The sequence below is a fragment of the Odontesthes bonariensis genome, chromosome 11 (assembly GCF_027942865.1).
Source record: "Odontesthes bonariensis isolate fOdoBon6 chromosome 11, fOdoBon6.hap1, whole genome shotgun sequence".
Lineage (NCBI taxonomy): Eukaryota > Metazoa > Chordata > Actinopteri > Atheriniformes > Atherinopsidae > Odontesthes > Odontesthes bonariensis.
The window spans coordinates 28,395,586-28,405,111 of record NC_134516.1 but is presented as its reverse complement, the minus strand read 5'-3'; the positions used below and the strand labels follow the sequence as shown (position 1 = coordinate 28,405,111).

General features: G+C 40.9%; 5 non-coding genes across 5 annotated transcripts; all 5 read left to right on the top strand.

Annotated features, from left to right (window-relative positions):
• Window positions 1-4,995: 4,995 nt before the first annotated feature.
• trnak-uuu (transfer RNA lysine (anticodon UUU)) lies at window positions 4,996-5,068 on the top strand. Its single transcript has one exon. It is a non-coding gene; the product is annotated as a tRNA-Lys (tRNA).
• Window positions 5,069-5,429: 361 nt separating this feature from the next.
• Window positions 5,430-5,511, top strand: trnas-gcu (transfer RNA serine (anticodon GCU)). The gene has a single exon. It is a non-coding gene; the product is annotated as a tRNA-Ser (tRNA).
• Window positions 5,512-6,505: 994 nt separating this feature from the next.
• On the top strand, window positions 6,506-6,587 carry trnas-gcu (transfer RNA serine (anticodon GCU)). Its single transcript has one exon. It is a non-coding gene; the product is annotated as a tRNA-Ser (tRNA).
• A 1,017-nt stretch (window positions 6,588-7,604) lies between these two features.
• On the top strand, window positions 7,605-7,686 carry trnas-gcu (transfer RNA serine (anticodon GCU)). Its single transcript has one exon. It is a non-coding gene; the product is annotated as a tRNA-Ser (tRNA).
• A 1,005-nt stretch (window positions 7,687-8,691) lies between these two features.
• trnas-gcu (transfer RNA serine (anticodon GCU)) lies at window positions 8,692-8,773 on the top strand. The gene has a single exon. It is a non-coding gene; the product is annotated as a tRNA-Ser (tRNA).
• Window positions 8,774-9,526: the final 753 nt, after the last annotated feature.

Here is a 9,526-nt window from a genome sequence, read left to right as displayed (position 1 = left end):
AAGTATTCAAAGTACAAGACCTTTGCAACCACAGAAGATAGTTATGAAGCCATCCTCAGCCATGGACTTGCAGAAACTACTGTCCAGGTTTCACATGGCCCCAGCATCTGATGGGTCTGCTCTTACCCAGAGCTGTAGGGTGAGGATTGCTACAGAGTGTAAAGGTTTCCCCCTCAGCACAATATGCAGCAGTGGAATCTTCTGATAGAGCTCAAGGCCACACCTTTACCCACTGCTGTCAGAGAGCTGCAGTTGGCTTTTCAGCCATTTTTAGTTGGGAATGCATTCCAAGCTGAAGCCATTGAGACCTTCACAAGCTCACCTGATCAGATACTGTCCTTAAGTTAATGCCAACAGCTTATTTATAGGATTAAGTCATGTCAACCTGTCAGGCCCTCAACTATCCCCTCCAACCCACAACTGGATGACCCAGAGACAGCTAGGAGCCATTTGATGGAGCAACAAGGTATTCAAGTTAAAGCCATTTATTCAAGCGGCAGCAGCAGCGATGCCTCTAGAATATGCAGATCTGCAAGACAAAGAAAGTCAGTCACCTACCAGCAGCTACAGAGAGCACACATGCAGAGTAAAAGGAGCCTCACCAGAAAGATCCTCAGAAGCCGCTCTGAACTTGAACCTTGTGCTGAGATGTTTTGCCGTGGTCTGGCTCAGATTCTGTTGGGCTGTAGCGGAACTGGCTGAACAGCACACGCTTCTTGTTGTAGCGGGACCGAGATTTGTAAGCGTAGACTTGATCCTCGTCGGTCACAGGAGTGAAGACTGGCTCGTCCTCGCCGCTGGTGTCAGATGAAAGGCTCCAGCTCCCATCTTCAAACTGGTAATTGCTGCCAGGAGCTCCAGACTGACCTCCCTGAGCACCATGCTGCTGTGCTGCAGAACCACTGGTTCCAGCTGCTTTCTGATACGTTGGCTTAGATAGAGCTTGCCCATAAACTGAATACATGGGTGAAGAAACAGAATTAAGATCAGCCTTCCATTTATACAGTCAATTTAAACTGCTTTTAGTTGCTGAGCTTTAATTGGGATCAGCTTACCGCTTTGTGCAGGAATGCAGGTGATGCTTCCAATCAGCACACAAGAAATCCACAAAACCCTGCAGAAACAGGGACATCTCATATGAAGTTCTGAGTACATTTAGAGACCAGTGGGGTCCAACCACCACCTCCCCTTAACATGCCCAGTCCTGTTGAGCTTAACTGCATATTCATAGTGTAATGCTGCCACCAAATGAGGTTCTGCTTGCCTCAGACATTTAAGGCAGCAGAGGTTCAGTGCCACCACTTAGAAGCACTGGGACAGACTAGAAGTTACTCACCTCATTCTGCTGCAATATAATTAAAGCTTGCCTGGGACCTGCTGCTGCCAAACTGCACTAACACAAAGTTCAGAGCCCTGTGACACTAACCTGAAGCTGCAGGAGCTGCTTTCATATGATCCTCAGTGCAGAGGGAACTGATTGCTCAGCGGTAACAGCTGCTGCTGAAAGGTGCAAGGCTGCAGTTAACTGGCAACAATGGACTAACATATGGAGCATCTCAGTGTTATGTCCATAAATAGATAATAATCAGGAACTCTTGTGAGTATTATGTATTTTATTTACATATATAAATATTAAATTATAAATATAAATGATCAAATATTCTGAACTGCTGATATATGTGATAATAATAACAATAACAATGGAAGCTGCTCTCAATATGTGAAATGCTTCTCATAGTTCATTATTAGTAGGCTAATTGATGAATAAACATCCTGCTGCTGAATAAGTGTTTAAAAAATAAATAAATCAGAAGGAAACCTGCAGGAGAAAGTCTTCTAACAGCTGTCTCTCTGTGTTTATTGGCATACAGCACGGTTAGTGAGATCCAGATCCATGTGGGCACTCAGGACGGATTTAAATAGCGACTCTGAATGGAGGGTAAACCCGCACTGAAGGCCCAGTGAGCCAAAGCACGGCCGCCACTGAAACATATATTTGAAACCCGTCAATATGCTAACTTTGCGTGTTTACCTCTATAACTGATGTTATATGTAAAACAGAGCACATGGTCAATTAGCTTTTTAAAAATCTTTATTTTAAAGAAAACGATCAAAACAAGAGTTTTTCTGGAAGAGATTTAAATAAGTTCTGAATATGCATAGAAGAGAGGTTACATTTGAGTTTATTTTCTTTGTACAAAACTTAAAACAAAAATCTGAAGTCTGCACACTGAGGAAAACTGGTTTTGAGGATATTTATGAAATTTCCTGCTAATAACCAACTTGGGTCGGTGTCCCCAGTGGAACATTTTATGTGTAGTCTGCAGGTTTCATGTTTTCAGCTGGAGATGGATGCTTTTTGTTCTGTATGTTACATATTTTTATCTTGATCAGGTAATTCAGAACGAAATCAGGATTTTATTAGAGCAGAGCGACAGTCTGGACATGCTTTAAGTGACCACGAGTTGACCCGTAGTCTCAAGGGCGTAATTTTGGGTAGGGACGCTAGGGTCACGTCCCTACCAATATTCAGCCCCCTACTCAGGGTCTCCGCGGATCCTTAAAAAGTATTAAAAAGTCTTAAAAAAAAAAATACTTTTTTTAAGGTCTTAAAATGTCTTAAATTTCGCCGATTTTCGAAGAGTGGCATTAAATTTAATCTGGGCGAAATGAAAGAAAGATATGTCTGGAGAGACGATTTTCTATTGCTCTGTGCACAATAATGGCGACTGCTGACGTTTTGTGTGTGCGCCAGTACTTCCGGTGAAAACTTCCGGTGATTTGATAGCTAGCGCGTCAGGTTAGGGCCAGTGGCCGTAAACAAAGGTTAACTTATAGCCGAGAAGAAAGATGATAATATAACGTAGCTAAAAAGACTAGCTTTCTTCTGTAGCCTACTGCTTACCGATTTAGCAAGCCTAGCAGCCTAGTTGCTAATGCTAGCCGCAGTAACGTTACCAAACATACCTGACGTCAAGGTGTTGTCCGAGCAGGGGCAAGATTATGGGGCTGGCAGAGTTAACTTCATAATGGGTGAGTGCAGGTTTCATTCACTTGTTTTCATTCTTTCACAGGATTGATTCACTTCATTGGCTTATCCGATTGCTGGCCGCCGAGCCATTATGTGTCTGGGTTTGTGTGGGTTACTGATCATGGTTGTTAGCAGTCGATAGTCAGGTTGTGTGATGTGTGTGTGAGTGTGTATTTTTTATATGGGTAGGCTACGTGCCATTGACTGTATGAGCGGTCTGTGCTCGTTTTTATTTATTTGATTAGATTGGAGATACTTTATTAATCCCGAAGGAAATTTGATTTTGTCGTGTGGTTTATGCTGCAAAGTCACTGCCCATATATGGACAGCTGACTATTGCATAAACCAGTCTGTGCTTCACGTGAGTTGTCCAAAGTTCTGGTTTAAGTTCACTTGGGTAGTAAAATCGTTTTGCTAGTTGTAAAAGCACAGTAGACACAACTCGAAAATTAGGTTCAATTATGGATTTATTTTGCTCAGAGCCTCAGACATACAGACAGACAAATGGCAGCGAAAACACGCTCCTTCGCAGAGGTGTGACAATTGGGCACTATTGTCCTGTAGTGTGTGGTGTTCCCTTGTGCGTTCAAATCGTATGCGATTGTTTTGACACACTGATTCAGTATCACTGAAGCACACATTTCACACTGGACTTTTTTTCAACACCGAACAGCCTAGAGTGTAGTTTTTATATATATTTTTGCCGTGGTAATGGTCTTAATTTTTATTCTTAGAGGTCTTAAAAAGGTCTTAAAAAGGTCTTAAAAGTCATTAAATTTGTTGATTAAAAAATGTGCAGATACCCTGCATTGTATGAGTTACATTGCATAACACTTAGCTGACTTTTTTTTTATCCAAAGCGACTTATAAGAACACATTATTGGTTACATATAACCAATAATGAGACTGCAGTCTCTGGAGAATTGTTGGGTTAGTTGTTTTGCTCAAGGTCACTCCAGGTGTAAACAGAGGTAGCCTAATCGTGGGATTTGAGCTTGCAACCCTGTGATTTAAAGACCAACTCCCTAAACATTAGGATGGCTCGTTAACATATAGCATCTGCATGCCATTAACTTATGATTGGTAATGCAAAAAAAAAACAAAAAACTGCACTTTTATGTCCCCACCAATGTCAAAATCAAAGTTACTCCCTTGCGTAGTCTTAATGGGCTGATTTTCAGTTTAGCCGTCTGACAGAAGAAACAGAAAAATATGTGGATGAGAGCAGCTTTATTGGGAATTTGGCTGGAAATATACACTCATTCTTTCCTGTTTTTACTAAAAGATGCAAAAATATTAAACTCTGTAACATGTGTTTAGTGCACCAACCCATGCCAACTCAGTTAGCATATATACAGTTATAGGAATAGTTTACTGAATGCCCCATCTTGTAGACGGCCTCAGTGTTGCATTTCCAGTCCAGTCTGCTGTCCAGGTGAACCCTCAGGTATCTGTAATCCTCAACCACCTCTTCACCGAGGATGGAGACGCTGTTCAGCTGACTGCTGCTCCTCCTAAAATCCACAATCATCTCTTTTGTTTGTATCCAGATGAGCGATAGTTTATTTTCCTATAGATGTGATAGTTTCATGTAGATGTGCTGAGGTGTGACAGGGAAGCTGTTGGTACATGGAGGATGTGAGGTCTGTAGCAGGAGGCAGCAGCATGCTGAGTTTGTCTGAACTCTTCCATCTGTCTGATCCCACATTATCCCAAAGCCTGTGAGCTTTTCCATTCCTGACCACACATCCCTCACACTGTTCTGCTGCAGATAGATTCTCTTCCTTTTTTCTTCACACTCCTCCTTAAGTCCCTGTTTCCCTCCATGAAGGCCTTCTTCTTTATGCTCAGTGGCTGCAACACAAGTTCACATCAACCAGGCGTTTGTTCAGAAAACAGCGTCACAGCTTTGGACTCAGGAAGTGTTTCAGATGTCAGCTGTCACTCAGACACACTCTCATAGGGCCTGGATAGCTCAGTTGGTAGAGCATCAGACTTTTAATCTGAGGGTCCAGGGTTCAAGTCCCTGTTCAGGTGTAGAAATGTAATCTACCACTTAACCTGTACTTCCCTCTATGCTGCACTCTGTTTCTACACTGTCACCTCTGACAGAGCCTGACCATTCAGAAATTATTATTTTTTCTCGTTTTCTTTAAAATAAAGATTTTTAAAAAGCTAATATGTTTTACCTATAACATCAGTTATAGAGTCGCTATTTAAATCCGTCCTGAGTGCCCACATGGATCTGGATCTCACTAACTGTGCTGTATGCCAATAAACACAGAGAGACAGCTACACGCAAGGCCATTGTATCTAATGAGGCTCCAATGTTGAGCTCAAAATTATACCAGCTGTAGTTTAAGACGGAAATTTTTATGGTCAAACTTATAGGAGAGAGGACGAGGTGGCCGAGTGGTTAAGGCGATGGACTGCTAATCCATTGTGCTTTGCACACATGGGTTCGAATCCCATCCTCGTTGGCTTTGCATGTCAAGTTCTGTTCTGGTTTGTTAAAATTTCTCATTCCACGTCTTACCAGCAGGCTTTTCAAACAATGCTTTTATTTGCCTACACGAAGTTCATTTGGGCAATTGAATCTATCATGAAGAATTTTGAGTGTGACTTCAGGCTAATGTGAAAGAGCTGTCTTTCTTTCAGTTTGCATCCACCTTTGCCACATCCAGCTGTTAATCATTTCCTCCACAGAGGACAAAGGAAAGACAACTGGAGAATGCGGGCGTCGATCCCGCTACCTCTCACATGCGAAGCGAGCGCTCTACCATTTGAGCTAATTCCCCTTCAATTGATGTATTATTAGCGCTTCCAAATTAACGAACCATTTCTGACCAAACGATCCATTCCTTGATACATCAAAAGGAATAGATCTCACAACTGAATTGTTGGTTTTTATCAGTGTTTTTCAGAGTGGTTGAATGTATCAAGTAGAGTCTTGCGATCGATGAGTGAGACATGGAAAATCCGTAGTGTTTCATGGTTATGCAGATTCTTTTTTCTTTCTGATTTTAAACAAATTTGAATTTGCACATTAGTTGGTTTGTCTTTATAAGATGATCATTAAGGCCTCTCACCAGAAGAGCACCGAAAAGATTTCTGAGGAGTGCGGACATCAATCCCGCCACATTTTGCCTGGAAAGCAAGCCCTTTATAATTTGACATAGTTTATCTTTCATATTTGGGTATATACTGAAGAGATTGTAATAACCCCAACCTTAAATTTGACTTATCCTAAGTGCAATTGCTTTTGTTTCGCCCAATTTTAAATCAAACAACCTCAAACATCCCTACATGGTACCACATTTAGATAATAATGATTCTATTTTTGTGAAAGGAGGATAAATTCATATCCTCTGCACGAAAGGCCATTGTGTCTAATGAGGCTCCAATGTTGAGATCAAAATTATACCAGCTGTAGTTTAAGACGGAAATTTTTATGGTCAAACTTACAAGAGAGAGGACGAGGTGGCCGAGTGGTTAAGGCGATGGATTGCTAATCCATTGTGCTTTGCACACATGGGTTCGAATCCCATCCTCGTCGGCTTTGAATGTCAAGTTCTGTTCTGGTTTGTTAATATTTCTGATTCCACCTCTTACAAGCAGGCTTTTCAAACAATGCTTTTGTCGCAATATTTTTATTTGCTTACACTTGGTTCATTTGGGCGATTGAATCTATCATGAAGAATTTTGAGTGTGACTTCAGGCTAATGTGAAAGAGCTGTCTTTCTTTCACTTTGCACCCACCTTTGCTACATGCAGCTGTTAATCATTTCCTCCACAGAGGACAAAGGACAAATGAAAGACAACTGGAGAATGCGGGCGTCGATCCCGCTACCTCTCACATGCTACGCGAGCGCTCTACCATTTGAGCTAATTCCCCTTCGATTGATGTATTCTTAGCGCTTCCAAATTAACGAACCATTTCTGACCAAACGATCCATTCCTTGATACATCAAAAGGAATAGATCTCACAACTGAAGCTTGTTGGTTTTTATCAGTGTTTTTCAGAGTGGTTGAATGTATCAAGTAGAGTCTTGCGATCGATGAGTGAGACATGGAAAATCCGTAGTGTTTCATGGTTATGCCGATTCTTTTTTCTTTCCGATTTTAAACAAATTTGAATTTGCACATTAGTTGGTTTGTCTTTATAAGATGATCATTAAGGCCTCTCACCAGAAGAGCACCTAAAAGATTTCTGAGGAGTGCGGACATCAATCCCGCCACATTTTGCCTGGAAAGCAAGCCCTTTATAATTTGACATAGTTTATCTTTCATATTTGGGTATATACTGAAGAGATTGTAATAACCCCAACCTTAAATTGGACTTATCCTAAGTGCAATTGCTTTTGTTTCGCCCAATTTTAAATCAAACAACCTCAAACATCCCTACATGGTACCACATTTAGATAATAATGATTCTATTTTTGTGAAAGGAGGATGAATTCATATCCTCTGCACGCAAGGCCATTGTATCTAATGAGGCTTCAATGTTGAGATCAAAATTATACCAGCTGTAGTTTAAGACGGAAATTTTTATGGTCAAACTTACAAGAGAGCGGACGAGGTGGCCGAGCGGTTAAGGCGATGGATTGCTAATCCATTGTGCTTTGCACACATGGGTTCGAATCCCATCCTCGTCGGCTTTGAATGTTAAGTTCTTTTCTGGTTTGTTAATATTTCTCATTCCACTTCTTACAAGCAGGCTTTTCAAACAATGCTTTTGTCGCAATATTTTTATTTGCTTGCACTAGGTTCATTTGGGCGATTGAATCTATCATGAAGAATTTTGAGTGTGACTTCAAGCTAATGTGAAAGAGCTGTCTCTCTTTCACTTTGCTACATGCAGCTGTTAATCATTTCCTTGACAGAGGACAAAGGACAAATGAAAGACACCTGGAGAATGCGGGCGTCGATCCCGCTACCTCTCACATGCTAAGCGAGCGCTCTACCATTTGAGCTAATTCCCCTTCGATTGATGTATTCTTAGCGCTTCCAAATTAACGAACCCTTTCTGACCAAATGATCCATTCCTTGATACATCAAAAGGAATAGATCTCAAAACTGAAGCTTGTTGGTTTTTATCAGTGTTTTTCAGAGTGGTTGAATGTATCAAGTAGAGTCTTGCGATCGATGAGTGAGACATGGAAAATCCGTAGTGTTTCATGGTTATGCCGATTCTTTTTTCTTTCCGATTTTAAACAAATTTGAATTTGCACATTAGTTGGTTTGTCTTTATAAGATGATCATTAAGGCCTCTCACCAGAAGAGCACCTAAAAGATTTCTGAGGAGTGCGGACATCAATCCCGCCACATTTTGCCTGGAAAGCAAGCCCTTTATAATTTGACATAGTTTATCTTTCATATTTGGGTATATACTGAAGAGATTGTAATAACCCCAACCTTAAATTGGACTTATCCTAAGTGCAATTGCTTTTGTTTCGCCCAATTTTAAATCAAACAACCTCAAACATCCCTACATGGTACCACATTTAGATAATAATGATTCTATTTTTGTGAAAGGAGGATAAATTCATATCCTCTGCACGAAAGGCCATTGTATCTAATGAGGCTCCAATGTTGAGATCAAAATTATACCAGCTGTAGTTTAAGACGGAAATTTTTATGGTCAAACTTACAAGAGAGCGGACGAGGTGGCCGAGCGGTTAAGGCGATGGACTGCTAATCCATTGTGCTTTGCACGCATGGGTTCGAATCCCATCCTTGTCGGCTTTGAATGTCAAGTTCTGTTCTGGTTTGTTAATATTTCTGATTCCACTTCTTACAAGCAGGCTTTTCAAACAATGCTTTTGTCGCAATATTTTTATTTGCTTACACTTGGTTCATTTGGGCGATTGAATCTATCATGAAGAATTTTGAGTGTGACTTCAGGCTAATGTGAAAGAGCTGTCTTTCTTTCACTTTGCACCCACCTTTGCTACATGCAGCTGTTAATCATTTCCTCCACAGAGGACAAAGGACAAATGAAAGACAACTGGAGAATGCGGGCGTCGATCCCGCTACCTCTCACATGCTACGCGAGCGCTCTACCATTTGAGCTAATTCCCCTTCGATTGATGTATTCTTAGCGTTTCCAAATTAACGAACCCTTTCTGACCAAACGATCCATTCCTTGATACATCAAAAGGAATAGATCTCACAACTGAATTGTTGGTTTTTATCAGTGTTTTTCAGAGTGGTTGAATGTATCAAGTAGAGTCTTGCGATCGATGAGTGAGACATGGAAAATCCGTAGTGTTTCATGGTTATGCCGATTCTTTTTTCTTTCCGATTTTAAACAAATTTGAATTTGCACATTAGTTGGTTTGTCTTTATAAGATGATCATTAAGGCCTCTCACCAGAAGAGCACCTAAAAGATTTCTGAGGAGTGCGGACATCAATCCCGCCACATTTTGCCTGGAAAGCAAGCCCTTTATAATTTGACATAGTTTATCTTTCATATTTGGGTATATACTGAAGAG